The 17,059-nt window shown below is 43.5% G+C and overlaps 1 pseudogene; it reads right to left on the reverse strand.

The window, feature by feature from the left end:
- Nucleotides 1–16,644: 16,644 nt before the first annotated feature.
- LOC127186088 (uncharacterized) lies at nucleotides 16,645–16,714 on the reverse strand (annotated as a pseudogene).
- Between the last annotated feature and the right edge of the window lie 345 nt (nucleotides 16,715–17,059).

Below are 17,059 nucleotides of genomic sequence, written 5' to 3' on the forward strand. Positions count from 1 at the left end.
GTGCACAAATCTTTCTGTATTGCTCAGAGCAAGGTATGTTATACCTAGGCTAGACAGCATAGTGTGAGATGTCTCAGCGAGATGCCAGGTTTGCACTTAAGTAAATCCAAAACAGAGAGACTTTATGCAGAAAAGAGTCTGAATGACCGGACTGCCAAGGGAGGATGAAAGTACTTCCTAGTGTTTATAGACATCTTTCCAGATGGGTGAAAGCATTCTCCTTCTAGGACTGAAACTGCTTAAAAGCTTCTCAAGGAACTGGTCCCCTGATTTGGGCTCCTCCTAGCAATGAAGTCTTTCACAGGCCTGGCTTACATATTGAAATTATCTCAACAGTTAATGTTTAGATATAGATTAAAAAGTTCACTGTGCACATATAGCACAGACCTCAGAGTTCTGGGCAGCGAGAAAGAATAAACAGGATCTTAAAAAACAAAAAACAAAAAACAAACAAACATAAAACCCAAAACCAAACCTTGAACCAAACTCTCCTTACAGTCCTGAGAAGGATGGATAGACTTCCTTCCTTTGCTTTTGACTCGCTGTACCCTATATAGGGAGGAATCCCTCCTTATGATACTATGTTTGGAAGACATCCCCCACTGCTCCCATGTCACAGAGGCCAGAAGGTGGAACTCTCTAAGCACTCCTTTCCCAAGTCACTACAGTCTTTCTAGTTCTCACACAGGCTACTAATTGGACTACCAGAGAGACCCAGCCAGCCTCTGACTCCACCACTAGTTTCCCCTTGTTTGAATTCAGTGATTTTATCAAGGTCAAGCAGGTAGCCAAAGGGTCTCTGGCACCAAACTGGAAAATACCCTACATAGTGATTCTCTCCACTGCTATGACTGTGAAGGTAGCTGGCATAGCATGGATGCAGATTACCCAGGTTAAGAAAATGGAAGCCACAAGCGATCATGGCAAACAGACTATCTCTAGACTATGGACCTATTAAGGTTTCGTCAGGCCCTGAGGCCATCCTTTCCTGCCCCTCTACCTCTGCCTAAGTCTTAAGTGTGATATAAACACAGGGTTATGGTCCAACCCCCCAGGCCTGGACCTGAGAACTGTGGAATACAGATAAAAGGAAGGTATTAGCTAGTGTGACTACATGCCAGCAATCCATATTCTTCTTGACCTTTGCACACTGATGCTTGCTTTAAAGGGTTTTGTTGGAAAAAGGAAAATAATAGGAGTTTATCTTTTAAGATAAAAGTACAGAGTTAACAATTCTATGCATGCCCTGCAGCTGGGTCCCCACGTTGCCAGGAACAACTGAAAACACATCGATGCATATTTAGAAAGAAAGCCCTCTCTCAAAGAAATGTACAATAGGAAAATACAATCCAATGGGCATAATATTAAAAATCTCTAAATTTCACAAGAAAGATTCTGGCCTTTGGAAAACTTGGGTATTCAGACTCTATCCCAAAGGAGGGGATCCTGGGGACAGAGTTAATCGGCTAGGACTGCTTTTTAGGCTTAGACCCCTGGCCCCTGTACTACATAGGGAGAGGAACTATCCAGGCTGACAAAACTCACTGTGACTGGGAACAGCCCAAACTAACATTAGGGGACTTACAAGTGGCTGACACTTCTCTAATGTCCAGAACCTTTAACCTAGGCACTTCCGCTTAGTCTGATGCCTGCTCTTCTGCCTTGTGGGTTACCTCATCTGGGCAACAGCAGCATTGCTGGGCCCCTGAGACTACTTGGTGGCATGTACTAATGGTTTGACTAAATCTGCCCCTTATGATGTCTTCCAAACTAAGTAGACAGGTAGATTAGGATGCAGATATATTCAGATTCCATTTGAGGACTAAAACAACACTTAGATTCCCTTACAGAACTAGCCCTACAAAATTAAAGAGGCTTAGAATTACTTCTCATGTAATAAGGGACTAGTCATGGCTTGGAGGGGGGAAACCCTCTGTTTTTTTTCAAGATAATTAGAGAAAACCTTCCAGAGTTGGGGGAAACTTCAAAAAGAGAAAGAGACAAAGACATAAATCAGGTAATTGGTACCAGCCACTGTTTTCTTGGTGCCCCCTGGCTAGCAGCTCTTCTATTAGCACTGACTGGACCTTGCATTCTCAATCTGAATGGAGAAGTGGCTGGACCCTGCATTTTAAACTATGTGGCCAATTAAATGTCAGCTCAGTCAAATTAACTGTCCTGAGGACCAACCACATCTCTTTAGAGCAGGATGAGTCCAGGATTTGACTCAATCACTTAGACCTGTGGGGAATGTAACAGGGCTCAGACCTCAGCAGGCCTCCAGTCCTTAGAATAAGTGACTCTATGATGGAAGTGTCACTCACCTGTAAAACTCAGCACACAGACAGCACCACCTGCCAAAACTAAAACAAAGGTCCAATCCGTCACAGTCCACAGCGTTGGGAAAAGTCTCTACATGTACTAACCTTGCCTTTTGGCTTCTGTGGTTCCACTTCTGGCTAACTGTTCTTAACTAAACTATGTCCACCCAGGGCATGGTTTCTGTGTTTAAAAGCTCACCCTGAGAAAGAATAGGGGCTACACCGGGATCCCAAACACCTAGTGTACTTGCCAGCCGGCTAATAAAGACTTGCTATTGGCTTAACCCGGTGTCAGAGTGGTCTTCTCTCGGGGGCAGCCCACAGCAAGCCTGGTTGGCACCACTAGTTTCAGGACAGCCGGAGCTATTCACATGTATGAGACAATTGTGGCCATTCTCATTCAAAGCACCACAAGCATGTGTGTGCCTACTGCATCAGGAGGCCACAAGAGGGCATCAGAAACCCTGGAACGGGATGGAATTAGAAATAGTTATGAGCCACCATGTGGGTGCTGGGAAATGAGTGAGTGGTTAGTAAAAGTAGCAAGTGCTCTTAACCACTGAGGCATCTCTCCCGCCCCTCTTAAACAGTCACATTTCCTATTTAAGTCCAGTCAAAAATCATTGCCCTGAAGAGTTTATTCAACACCCTGATGCTTGTAATCCCGATAGCTGAGAGGCTGGAGTAGGGAAAATTTGAGTTCTGGGATACCAGGGATAAATAGCGAAGAGCTGCTTCAGTTAATTAATCAATTTGAAGTATGCATAATATTTTGTAGACAAATATGTTCTTCATTCTGTCATTATAATATGAGTAAACATAAAAGAGCTGAATTGCAAGAACTGAGGTATATTATGTTGAGCTTTGTTAATTGTGTATATTACTAACATATTACAATTATGTAGATTGACAGCAGAGCATGGTGGCACATGCCTTTAGTCTCAACACTTGGGAGGCAGAACCAGGTGACTCTTGGTAACTTGGAGGCCAGCTTGGTCTACAAAGTGAGTTATAGTACATCCAGAGCTGTGTAGAGAGACCCTATCCCAAAATATATATTATATTATATAATGTAGTATAACATATAATACTAAATATTATAAATATGAAATATATTACATATATATACATGGGGCTGGAGAGATGCTACGTTCTGGCCTTCTGTGGGCACCAATCAAGCATGTGGTACAGACATACATTCAAACAAAAATGATTATACACATAAAATAAATAAATTTTAATTATATTTATTATTGTAACACAACAATAATAGCATAAGTTGAGCTGAGTGTGGTGGCACACATCTATAATCCCAGGACTCAGGGAGGCAGAGGCAGGTGGATCTCTGTGAGTTCGAGGCCAGCCTGGTCTACAAAGTGAGTTCAGGACACCCAGGGCTACACAGATAAACCCTGTCTCAAAAAACCTAAATAAATAAGTAAATGCATATGTTTCTATTAATCAGCTTGCTTGTTGGTTTATTTATTTATTTTTTAAACAAGCTGGCGGAGAATTTACTATCAGGCTGGCCTAGGACTGGAAATCCATCCACATGTGCTTCCTAAGTATTGGAAAAACTCATGTGTGTGACCATGCCCAGTAATAACTTAGAATTTAGGGACGGATCTGAAATCAAGACCATTGCTGTGGCCAAACAATCTTTCTAAGACCCTTATTTCTCATCTGTTAAGTTAGAGCAAGAAGAGTTTGCTCTTAGGGTCCTACGAGAATTAAATGAGATTATATGTGTATCTAGCACAGTGCAAAAGAGATAGTTTTGTAAATAGTGACTCACAATGGCTCTAGGATGGAGCTATTTACTATTGAGAAAATGGCATCAGAGCAAGGGTAAGCCACTTGCCCAATTCCATACATCTAGGAAGTGGTGATCTGGGTTTCAAACCAAATTTAATAGGAAATTGCAAACTCATAATCACACTAAACTGTACGCTGTTGTTTATACTTTTACTGCTGCTCCTGCTGAATATCATGAGGGGAAAAAAGCTTCTAATTAACATGAGGAGATAAGATAAAAGGAGGGAGTGGCACAGTGGTGCATGAGGCAGAAACAAGCAGACTGAGTTCAAGGCCAGCCTGGTCTACAAAGTGAGTCCAGGACAACCAAGGCTACACAGAGAAACCCTGTCTCGAAAAACCGACAAAAGGAAGACATGGGACTATATATATTAATAAGTAAATATACTTTTTAAAAAATGTATTGTCTTCTGGGCCACTGAGTTTGAATCCTAGAACCCAGAGTAGAAGGGAAGATCTGATTCCTAAACATCATTCTGTGACCTCCACACACAGACCATGGCATATACAACATGGCACACACAAATAACAACAATGATAATAATAACTATTTTTGAGTAATGACACATAGAAAATGCTAATTGTTGTCATAATAATAATTTGGTTTGATGTTTTGAAGACTCATCATATTGCCAAATGTGAATTGGTTATATTTTCCATGCTCAGAATTCATACTTGGGTTTGAACATTTTCATTGTGAATTCAATACTTCTGGGACACTCTCAGCCATCACTTCTTTATACATCCCTATTTTCTCTCATACTGTCCTCTCTCATTTGTGTCTTTATCTTTCCTTCATGTTTTTTCATTTCCCTGTCAATGTTGCATTCTGTATCTGATTAGCCATACTTGTTATGTGGCTTATTAAATCCATTTAGTTTGTAACAGATTTTTGTTTGTTGTTATTTTTCTTGTTTTTTAAAAGTTCTCACAATGTAACACTAGTTAGTCTGGAACTTGTTATATATAACTCAAGATGGCCTTGGATTTGCAGTCCTGCCGCCTCAACCTCAAGTTTGGTAGGGTTAAGGCATTGGCCACTATACCTCATGAGCTTTTAATTTTGAAACTATTGTTTTAATTTCTATAATTAGTTTTCAAAAACACATGGTCTTTCTCCTCCCCTCCAAGCCCCCTTTTTGAGACAGGATTTCATCTAACCCAGGCTGATAACAAACTCATCATGTACCTAAAGATGGCTTTGAATGTTGGATCCTCCTACCTCTACCTCCCCAAAATAAAGTATGACAACTATATGTGCATCATGGATTTTAGTATCCACAGAGGATAAGAACCAATACTTCATGACATGAAGGACAACTATGTATTGTATTTGAGATTGTTTTGCTAATTACATTAAAAGCATACTACATTTTTAGTAATATAACCATCATTTTTAATAATAATTGTTCCCCTCTGTTCATTTTAGTCTTTTGTGAAATTTTGCTGTCTTAAATTGATAATGGAGACTGAACAATGACTGCGACTTATTTCCTTTCTAGGAAATGAATAAACAGTGTAAAATAGAAAAAGACCAGTTTGTATGTGATGAATTTTCAGTGATTGGTCATCCTCATTTGTTTTTTCTTATTACTTACATTTAGCCTTGAGAACCTACTTTATGTATCTGGAAATTATATCTCTACCTTAAAATCACCTTAAAAATAAAATCTAGGGCAGAGGGTTTAGCTCAGTGGTAGAGTAACTACCAAGTATGAAGCCACAAGCTTCAACTGCTAGCATTGCAAAAAGAAAATGTCCAAACTCCTTAACATGCCATGGTTGAATGGTATATGTCTACATGCCTCTGTTTGCTCTCTATGTTGTGTTATTTTTCAGACAGGGACTCTCACTAAACCTGCAACTTCCCATTTCTGTTAGGTTGTCTAGCTGGATAGTGGTTAGTGAGCTCCTGGGACCTGCCTATCTCTGCCTAGTCCACCCCAAACTCATGATTCTCTAGATTTTGCTTGAGTTTTAGCTTGCACTAAAAATGTCCTAGGTGGGGGTTGGAGAGATGGCTCAGAGGTTAAGATCACTGACTGCTCTTCCAGAAGTCCTGAGTTCAATTCCCAGCAACCACATCATCTATACTGGGATCTGATGCCCTCTTCTGACCTGCAAGTATATGTGCGGGCAGAGCACTGTATACATAATAACAAATACATCTTTTTTAAAAATGTTCTAGGCTGGTTGTGGTTGTACACACCTTTAACTCAACACCCCAGCGGCAGAGGACCACAGTGTCTTAGACTAGACTAGTCAGCATCATTTCTAAATCCTTTTGTCATTGGTGGGTTCAAATCGTAGCCTATTTGACTGAAGACCATGAGTGAGAAGGTAACATGTGTGACTGAAGATGAGGTGTGGGAAACCCCAGAAGCAAACACCTTCACAGCAACAGAAAATGGACAGGCATGGCAGGTCTTTTACAAGCAGCTGCAAATTTGAAATAAAGCTCTGTGCCTTTACTTCCAGACTCCAATTCTTTTTCAATGTTCAAGAGTTATTTATATTCCCATATGTTTAAACTGTTTCATCTGTTGCGGTTGATTGTATGTTGACTCAAGGAGGTTAAGGAGTACCCTGAGCATTTAGAAACATTATTTCTGGATGTGCATGTTGAGGGTGTTTCCAGAAGAGATAACAGAAGAACCAGTAGGTGGCGCCAAAAAGACTCCTATTTATCAGTGTGAGCAGAAGTCCTCTCAGTTTCTGACTTCAGAATTTACTGGGAAAGTCTAATGAAAACCCATGCATAGAAAAAAATGAGAAGTACCTGGGTTCCTGGTATTGATTTGCTTTGGTTTTTAAATTATTATTACTACTGTAAGGGGCCTCATGCCTCTGCGTGTACTTAGTGGTCAGAGGACAGATTTGTGATGTCAGTTCTTTCTTTTCACCTTTAAGTAGGACCCGGGGATTGAACTCTGGTTGCCTTGCCTGGTATGGCAAGTGCCTTTGCCCACCGAGCCATCTAGCCTGCCCCGCTTTTCATTTAGAGATAAGGTCTTGCTCTGTAGCCCAGGGTGACATCTGACCTGGCAGAGCAAGACAAAGTATGGGATATAGTACAATGGGAAGAAGAACCTGAAAGTCTTGGCAGCTTTGAAGAAAAGCAAATGCCCTTAAAACCTGCTCGAGGGAAGGAAAAATCAGAAAGCACATGGAAATAGAAAGTAGTCTTTAAAGACATGGTGTGTCCTTCTGTTAGGATTCTGCTACAGTCTGCCTACCTGTGATGTCACTGCGTACCTGCCACAGGGGAGTGGCCCTGCCCAGGACCGTATAAAAGAACAGACCCACAGTTTCTTAGTCCATTCTTCTACTGAGGGACACTTAGGCTGTTTCCATGTTCTGGCTATTATGTATAGAGCAGCTATGAACATGGTTGAGCATATGTCCCTGTTGTGTGGTGGAGCATCTTCTGGGTATATTCCAAGGAGTGGGATAGCTGGGTCTTGAGGAAGCCCTATTCCCATTTTTCTGAGAAAGCGCCAGATAGCTTTCCAAAGTGGTTGTACTAGTTTGCATTCCCACCAGCAATGAAGGAGTGTTCATCTCTCTCCACATCCTTGCCAGCATGTGGTGTCATTTGAGTTTTTGATCTTAGCCATTCTGATGGGGGTCCTCCTCAAACTAAGGCACCAGCCAAGGAGAATATAGGCATTAAACTTCGAACCCCTACCAAGACCTAGCCGACGAACATGATATTCTCCACCATTGAGTAGAGAGTGAGATTTGACTCTCACACGAACTCTGGTGCCCCTTTTCTGACCATGTCCCCTGGATGGGGAGGCCTGGCAGCACTTAGAGGAAGGATAGCAAGTTACCAAGAAGAGACTCAATATTCTAAGAGCATATATAGGGGGAGGAGGTCTCCCTCAATCACAGACATAGGGGAGGGGAGAAGGGGGAAGTGGGAGGGAGGGAAGAATGGGAGAAAACAGGAGAAGGGCTAACAATCGAGATGTAATATGAATAAATTAATAAAAAATGTTAAAAAAAATAACCTGTTTAAGCAGAAAAAAAACAGACCCTCCACGTGGTCACGTGATTTCTCTCTCTAACCTTTCCCTCTACTCTCTCTGTCTCTCCCTCCCTCCCTCCCTCCACCTCGCCCCTGTCTTCTCTCTCCCTCCCTCCCTCCCTCTCTCTCTCTCTCTCTCTTTCTTCCTCCCTCTGTCTGGGGTACCCCTTCCCCCATTTCTTTCTCCCCCCATGCTCATTTAATAAACTCCTCTATAACATAATATCTGGCATCTCGTACCTTCTTATATCTTATTACCTTCTATCTATCATTACCTTAATAATTAAATATAAAACCTTCTACATAGGGATGGCAGAATATAATTAAGGGAGTGTTGATAGTATTTGCTTTGTAGTAACACTGTGTATCTAGCAATGCCAGACCATGTTAGATTAAACTAGAACAATACTGAATTAGCAAATCAGGCCAAGAACATTATGAAGCAAGTAATCTAAGCCTAAACAAAAATCACCACAGGGACAAATTACAGCCTAACAAATAACTGCTGAGTCCCTAAGGCAAGATGCCTTGAATTCATCCTTCTAATGACAGTGTGATACAGGTTGAAAGTATCTAATTTGAAATTTGAGAATCTAAAATACTCTGAAATTTTCTGTGTGTTGGGTCCCATGCATATTAAGAACTGTCTATTTTTCTTTTTATTCTTTTCCTCCTTTCTTCAACAAAACAAAATGCTAAAAGTCAAATGAGCTGGGTGTAGTGATGCTGGCCTGTAATCTAAACACTTGAGCAGTCAAGGCAGGAGGATTAGGAAGTCAAGATTTCCTTGGCCAACCTGGATCATAGGAGATCCCATCTCAAAACAAAACAAAAATCACCTTTTTTTGTTCTTGGCTCCTGTTAAAAGTTTATAGACCATTGTGAGTTACCCTTTAAGTATTTCTCAATTTAGGGGGCTGGAGAGATGGCTCAGTGGTTAAGAGAACTTTCTATTCTTCCGGAGGTCCTGAGTTCAATTCCGGTCAACCACATGGTGGCTCACAACCACCTGTAATGTTATCTGACACCCTCTTCTGGCCTGTAGATGCACATGCAAATAGAGGACTCAAATACATATAAAAAATAAATATTTTAAAAGTATTTCTGAATTAAAGTGTTTTCATGTGTGTCTTAATTTGGAAGAGGCACTAAATAACTTCAGGGGTTATCCACTCTGTGGAACTGAGGATAGCTGACTGAGAAACTTCGTGTGGCCCATTCAACTTGATTAGCTCTATTCTCTCCCTTTCCAGACATGTTTATTTGCATTCTGATTGGCACATTATTCTCCACTTTATTTTTTTCTTACAGTAGTAGGTATTGAACCCAGGGCTGTGTTCATGTAAGACATTTGGTTTGTTGTTGTTGTTGTTTTGTTTCTTTTGTCTTGTTTTGTTTTTACCACTGAGCTACATCCACAACCCCTTTTAAATTTGTTTTGAGACAGGCTTTTGGTACATTGCTCATGCTGACCTTTAACATGAAACCTTCCTGCTTGAGCTTCCTGAGTGCCTGGGATTACTTTCCAGCTCCTACTTCTTTTCTATGCATCTCACTTCATTCTACCTCACCCAGATTTCTCTCTCAGAACTTCTTTCTATTCCTAGTATTGTCCCTCTTCTTTACCCCCCCCCCACTTCTACTTAATCCTTTCCTGTAGTCTCTTCTCTCAACCACTGAAATGCCCATATTGCTATTTTCTTTTTTTTCTCCACTCCACTCTCTGTATTGCTGCTAAAGTGATCTGTTTAAATGGCCTGTTAGGGTAGGTGGAGCTCTTTCATTTACTTCAAGTAATTTTACATAGTTCTTGAAAGCTTAAAACTTTCATGGAGCAAGGTATCTGCTGAGTGTTGGGATTGGAGACACTTGATACCACACCAGGTTTTGAAGTAATTTATCTTTCTCTTCTTCTCCCAAGCAATTACTTCACAAGCATTATTTTTATGTATTGAAATCATTTCTTTTATTTTTTATATTTTTAACGTGTTCACTTTGCATCCCAATTGTAGCCCCCTCCCTCATCGCCTCCTGGTCCCACCTGCCTCTCTCATCCCCCCTTCCCACTCCCCTAGTCCTCAAAAAGAGGAAACCCTCCTCCCTATCATCTGACCATAGCCTATCAATTATTATTAAAGATGCTCAGTTCTGTGAAAATGCAACAATGGGCTTTCAATCAGATTTTTTCTTGAGCGAATGAGATGGCTGAACTTACTGCCAAACCTGACAATGTAAATTCAATCCCTGGGACACACATGGTGGAAGAAGAGAAATGACTCTTGCATCCTCTGATCTATACAGGCACACACACACACACACACACACACACACACACACACACACACACACACACACACCTCCATGCATGTTTTTGTGAAATAGATTGAATGACTTGCCTAAGGTTTCACAAGTGTTGTATTGACTTGAACTCAGTTTTATGTTACATTAACATTTGTGTTTTTTTCTGCCAGGTGGTGGTACAACATGCCTTTAATCCCAGCAAGCTGAAGGCAGAGACAGGCAGATCTCTGAGTTCTCTGTGTTCTAGGCCAGCCTGGTCTGTGGAGTGAGTTTCTGGACAGCCAAGGCTACACCGAGAAATCTTGTCTTGACAAATAAATCTCAAATATGAAAATTTCTGAGTGCTAATATAAAACTCAAAATGTTTCAGATTACATATGCCTTTAATTCCAGCAGTTGGGAGGCAAAGGCAGGAGGATCTTTGTGAGTTCGAGGTGAGGCTGGATTATACAATGAGTTCCAAGACAGCCAAGTCCACATAGAGAGACTCTGTCTCAAAAACACCAAAGGGAAAAATTTCCTATTAAGAGCTGAGCATAAAAGTGTAGGTTTGTAATCTGAGCACTTGGGGATTGAGGCAAGAAGTTTGCCTTGAGTTCAAAGCTACACTGGGCTTCAGGGTGAACACAAGGCCAGATACTATACAAAAGTTTTTCAAATTAGGGATAGTAGGGTCTGGAGAGGTGGCTCAGAGGTTAAGAGCAGTGGCTGCTCTTCCAGCGGTCCTGAGTTCAATTCCCAGCAACCACATGGTGGACAACTGTCTATAATGAGATTTGGTGCCCTCTTCTTGCTTCCAGGCACTCATGCAGGCAGAAACCTGTGTACATAATAAATAAATGTTTATTTTTTTAAATTAGGGATAGTAAATATTCATGAGGTCCTGGGTTTGATACAGCACACACACACACACACACACACACACACACACAATGATGTAGCCTGGTTGTTAGAATGCTTGCCTTGCACCCAGAAAGTTCTGGGCTCCATCACCAGCACTGCATGAGCAGCTTTCATTCATGAGTTTTAAAATTTCGTTATTTTTTTTTAATTTCGTTATTATTAATAGTAGTAGTGATAGTAATAGCAGGATTTTTTGTTGTTGTGTGAGTATGTGAGAGGGGGAAGGAGAGAGGGAGAGAGAGAGAGAGAGAGAGAGAGAGAGAGAGAGAGAGAGAGAGAGAGAGAGAGAGAGAGAGAGAGAATATGTGTGCAGGTGCACATGTGCCATTGGTGTCTGAGTCAATGTTCTATCATTGTGAAGAGACACCATGAACACGGCAACTCTTGTTTTGTTTTTTGTTTGTTTGTTTGTTTCTTTTTGTTTTGTTTTTGTTTTTTTTCAAGACAGGGTCTCTCTGTGTAGCCTTAGATGTCCTGGACTTACTTTTTAGACCAGGCTGGCCTCGAACTCACATCGATCCACCTGCCTCTGCCTCCCGAGTGCTGGGATTAAAGGCATGCACCACCACGCCCAGTTGGCAACTCTTATAAAAATTGGGTCTATCTTACATTTCCAGAGGTTTAGTCCATTATCACCATGTTTGGAATCATGATGTCACACAAGCAGACATGGTGCTGGAGGATGATTTGCAGATAGCAGGAAGAAAAAGACCCTAGGCTTGGAATAGGCTTTTGAAACCTCAAAGCCGACCCCCAGTGACACACTTCCTTCAACAAAGCCCCACCTCCTAATCCTTTCAAATAGTGCCACACCCTGGTGACTATTCAAAACTATAGCCTATGGGGGCCATTCACATTCAAACTACCACACTAGTATGTGTGTTCAAGTCAGAGGACAGCTTTTAGGAGTCTGTTCTGTCCTTCCACGGTGTAGGTCCTGGGGATCAAATTCAGGTCCCTAGGACTGATGGCTGAGTCATGTTGTCAGCCCTTATTTGGAGTCCTTGATCAGTATTTCAGAACCTTAATCAGCTGTATCCTACTGTCTCTTGTATAAATTTATGTACAGCCGAGACGGTCAGATTGTGCTGCATAAGTTTTACATATGTGAGACTGATCTTTGCAAAACGTAGGTTTAGAAACACAAGAGGTATATACCGTTTGTCTCTTTTGCTTCTGGGTGAACTCACTCATTATGATAATTTCTAGATCAATCCATTTGTCCACAAATTTCGGGAATTCCTTTTTTTTAATAGCTGAGTAGTATTCCATAGTGTAAATGTACCACAGTTTCTTTATCCATTCTTCTACTGAGGGACACTTAGGATGTTTCCATGTTCTGGCTATTATGTATAAAGCAGCTATGAACATGGTTAAGCATATGTCCCTGCTGTGTGGTAGGGCATTTTCTGGGTGTATTCCAAGGAGTGGGATAGCTGGATCTTGAGGAAGCCCTATTCCCATTTTTCTGAGAAAGCGTCAGATAGCTTTCCAAAGTGGTTCAAGGGATACGTACCATGAAAAATTTTACTTACCAAGAAAGTGGGTCAGAGGCAAGGACATCCTATTGAGACTTTAAACAAGAGTAGCATGGAAGAATGGGGAAATAGTAGGACCCACAGGGTCCTGGAAACCTACAAGAAGAACTTTATGACAGGCAGATCGGGGTCCTGGGGTCCTCCTCAAACTAAGGCACCAGCCAAGGAGAATACAGGCAGTAAGCTTTGAACCCCTACCAAGACCTAGCCAACAAACATGATATTCTCCACCGTTGAGTGGAGAGTGAGATCTGACTCTCACATGAACTCTGGTGCCCCTTTTCTGACCATGTCCCCTGGATGGGGAGGCCTGGCGGCACTCAGAGGAAGGATAGCAAGTTACCAAGAAGAGACTCGATATTCTAAGAGCATATATAGGGGGAGGAGGTCTCCCTCAATCACAGACATAGGGGAGGGGAGAAGGGGGGAAGTGGGAGGGAGGGAAGAATGGGAGGAAGCAGGGGAAGGGCTAACAATCGAGATGTAATATGAATAAATTAATAAAAAAATAAAATGCTCACTGACAACAAAAAAAGAAAAAAGAAAAGAAAAGAAACACAAGAGGTTTTTGTTTTGTTTTTAAATCAGCTCATATATGTCAGGCACAGTGGTTCACACCTGTAATCCCAGCACTCATGAAGGCAGAGGCAGATCGCTGTAAGTTTGAGGCCAGCCTGATCTACAATGAAAGTCCAAGACATCCAGGAGTACACAGAGAAAGCCTGTCTCGAAAAACAAACAAAAAAATCAGTTCATAATGAATTGTCTAGGTGTTCAAGGATGCTCTTTGTTTAAGGTGCTAAGAATCTGCAAAATTGGTTTAGCTTTCTTATTTAAGAAGTCAAAGAGGAGCTGGAAAGATGGCTCAGTGGTTAAGAGCACTGTCTGCTCTTCGAGAGGTCCTCAGTTCAATTCCCAGCAACTACATGGTGGCTCACAACCATCTATAATGTGATCTGATGCCCTCTTCTGGTGTGCTGGTGTACATGCATATCGAACACTCATATACATAAAATAAGTAAATAAAATCTTTTTTTTAAAAAGAAGTAAAAGAGTAATTCGATTCCTTTATCACAGAAGTCATCTTTTTGGTCCTAAGTGTAGTAGTCAGTTCTGCCTTACATGTCCTTAGGGAAACCTTCCTATGGCTAGAGTAACTAACATAACCCCTTTGACTATCTTTTTCTTTTTTAGTTTTTATTGGATCTTTGTGAATTTCACATCATGGACCCTACTCATCTCTCCCTCCCCCTACCCATCCTTCATCCTTACAACCATCCCCCAAAAAGAAAAGAAAAAAACTCTTTGTTGAAACTGTTGTGTGTCAGAGGGTGTCCCACAGTATACCTTATTGTCCACACGTTTTTGCTTGCGAATGCTCATTGCAATGACTCATTGGTCTGGTACTTTATCAGTCCTGGAACCTCACTGGAACATCTCCCAGATGCCCTGTCACGGAAATCCTGTAGATTTATGTCCAAAAGACCAGCCATTTCATGTACTCCAGTGGGGTAGATGTTGGGATAGGGCAATTCAACACTCTGGATCTCTGGGCTTGAGAGGTATCTGAGCTGGTCAACCTGTTGGTTCCTCCATTCTCAAATCCCCAGAGCCAGCTCATCAACACCTCCAGAAACAGGGCCAGCTCTACTGTGCTGTCCAGGCAAGGTGCAGGGTCCTCTAACCTGAGTGTTGCAGCTGGTGAGGAACAGGGCCAGTTATCCCATTTGTGTGACCCCAGGACCAGCTCTCCATCCTTCCATAAGTGGTGAGGGATGAGGGAGGGGAAGAGGGCATCTCTCACTTTTCTGCACCACTGCCCAGCAGACAAGTGGCCGGGCCATCTCTTCTGTGTTCATGCCCTTGGGCCAGCTAACCAGCACCCACACACACACACACACACGCAGGGTGAGCTCTACTGTGCTGCCTAGGTAAGATACAGGGCCTGTTCTCCTGAGTGCTGCAGCAGGTGAGGGGCAGGGACAGCTTTTGTGCTCTCATGACGCCAGGACCAAGTCTCTCACTTGCTGTAGGTGGCAAGAGGCGAGGGTGGGGGAGGGCATCGCTCCCTTGCCCACACCACTGCAAGGAAGAAAATTTACAAGTTCAGCTCTCCCACATCCACACCCTCTGGCCAGCTCACCCGAGTTCCCCACATCCAGAGCCAGCTCTTACTGGGTTGTCCAGATGATGTCCAAGGCCTGCTGTCCTGCTTTCATGACCCCACCAAGGCCAACTTTCCTGCCCACTGCCTATGCCAAGGATAAGCCACCACACAGCAAACAAAAGGCAGGGGCTGCTCTCCCACACTCACATCCTTGGGGCTCGCTTACCTACAGCCCCCACATCCAGGGCCACTTCGACTGTGCTGCCCAGGTGAGGGACAGTGCCAGCTCTCCTACTCTCATAACCCTGTTGGGCCAGCTCTCCTACCCACCACTGGTGGCAAAGACAAAAGGGAGGAGCAGGGATCTCTCTCTTGCAGACACCACCTCACCCCAGAGAGGCAGCAAGTGCTGTCTCTCCTACACTCATGCCCTCGGGCTGGCTCACCTACAACCCTCACATCCAGAACCAGCTCTACTTTGCTGCCCAGGTGAGGTGCAGGGCCTGCTCTCCTGCTCTGTGAACCTCAGGGCCAGCTCTCCTGCCTGCTGTAGGTGGCAAGGGGGAATGTAGGGGGCATCTCTCCCTTGGCCATGTCACCTCAGGGCAGACAAGTGGCAGGGCCAGCTCTCCTACGCTCATGCCCTTGGGTCAGCTGGCCCACCACACCCCTGCCACCAGGGTCAGCTCTACTGTGCTGCCAACCCGAGGTGCAAGGCAGGGCCTGCTCTCCCGAGTGCTGTAGCTGGTAAAAGACAGGGCCAGCTCTCCTGCTCTCATGACCCCATGGGCCAGATCCCCCACTTGCCACAGGTGGTGAGGTGAGAGGAGGAGAAGGGTATCTCTCCCTTGTCTGTGTGGTAACACAGGTAGGGCCAGCTGTCCCAAACCCCTGGAAGCTGATTCACCCACAACTCCAGCAGTGTGTGGGGCTGGCTCTCCCAAGCACTACAGCTGGCTAAGGGCAAGGTCAGTTCTCTTGCTCTCATGGCCTCCAGGGTCAGCTCTCCCATGAAGCATCAGGCGAAGGGTGGGGCCAGTTTTGCACAGCCCTCAGACATCAACCTGACTCAGGGAAAGAGCACAGACCAGGGAAGTCTGCCTGGCCTTTGGTGGTAACAGACCCCTTCTGCTGCAGAGCCACAGACCAAGACCTGGCCCCTGATGGCAGCACAGGCCAAGACCCCACCCTTCACACCAGGCTGTTCTACAGTCTCCAGTTCTGCCTCTCTTCGTTGTGTGCACATCCTTCTGTTTCTCTTTCTCTTCCATTTCTCCACCACTTGCTTTCTTCTTTATGGCACCATGGTTTCTGAGTGTCTGGGGCCATCTCAGGAGTGCTATGCCCTGCTTGTGCATTATGACACCGGACAGGGGTCATCTTGGGCATGGTCTTCTCCCCAGGCCTGCAAGGCACCAGGCTGGTGGTCATCTCAGGTAGCTCTGTCTAGCTTCCATGGTGCTTGTCTGGTGGTCATCTTGGCCTTGCTCCTCTCCCAGGCCACCCGAGCAGCCCCTTGTAAAGGTTGTCTATCTTGGGCTCACTCACTCCCAGGGCCCCAGGGCCCAGTTGGGGTGCATCTAAGCTCCAGCTTGCTCCTCCTCCTCCTGGGAGGCTAGCTGGCACCAGAATGGTAACTCTGCCACCTACTGATCCACAGGTGACACAGTGACTGCACCTGCAAGCCTCTAGGGGCAGGCCTATGAACATTATTTTCTCTTTAGAGGGCCCACTTTGTTAGCTGTCAAAAAGTTGTACATCGCCTTGAGTGCACCTGCTATGTAGGAAAGCTAATTATGAGTGTTCGTATGCTGTTCTTTTTCTTACCTCAAGCAATAGCAACCTATGGTCTTAGGCATTTTATTGTCACTATCTATGGTTTCCTTTTCTTATGTTTAGCTTCCCTTTTTTTTTTTTCCTATGCCTTTGGAGACATTCCTTTTAGTTCCTATCTGCTACCTTCTGATAATATAGTATGTTTATTACTCTAATAAAATACCTGAAACACACTAACTTTATAAAGAATTGAGATGTATCTGGAGAT

The sequence above is a fragment of the Acomys russatus genome, chromosome X, assembly GCF_903995435.1.
Source record: "Acomys russatus chromosome X, mAcoRus1.1, whole genome shotgun sequence".
Classification (NCBI taxonomy): domain Eukaryota; kingdom Metazoa; phylum Chordata; class Mammalia; order Rodentia; family Muridae; genus Acomys; species Acomys russatus.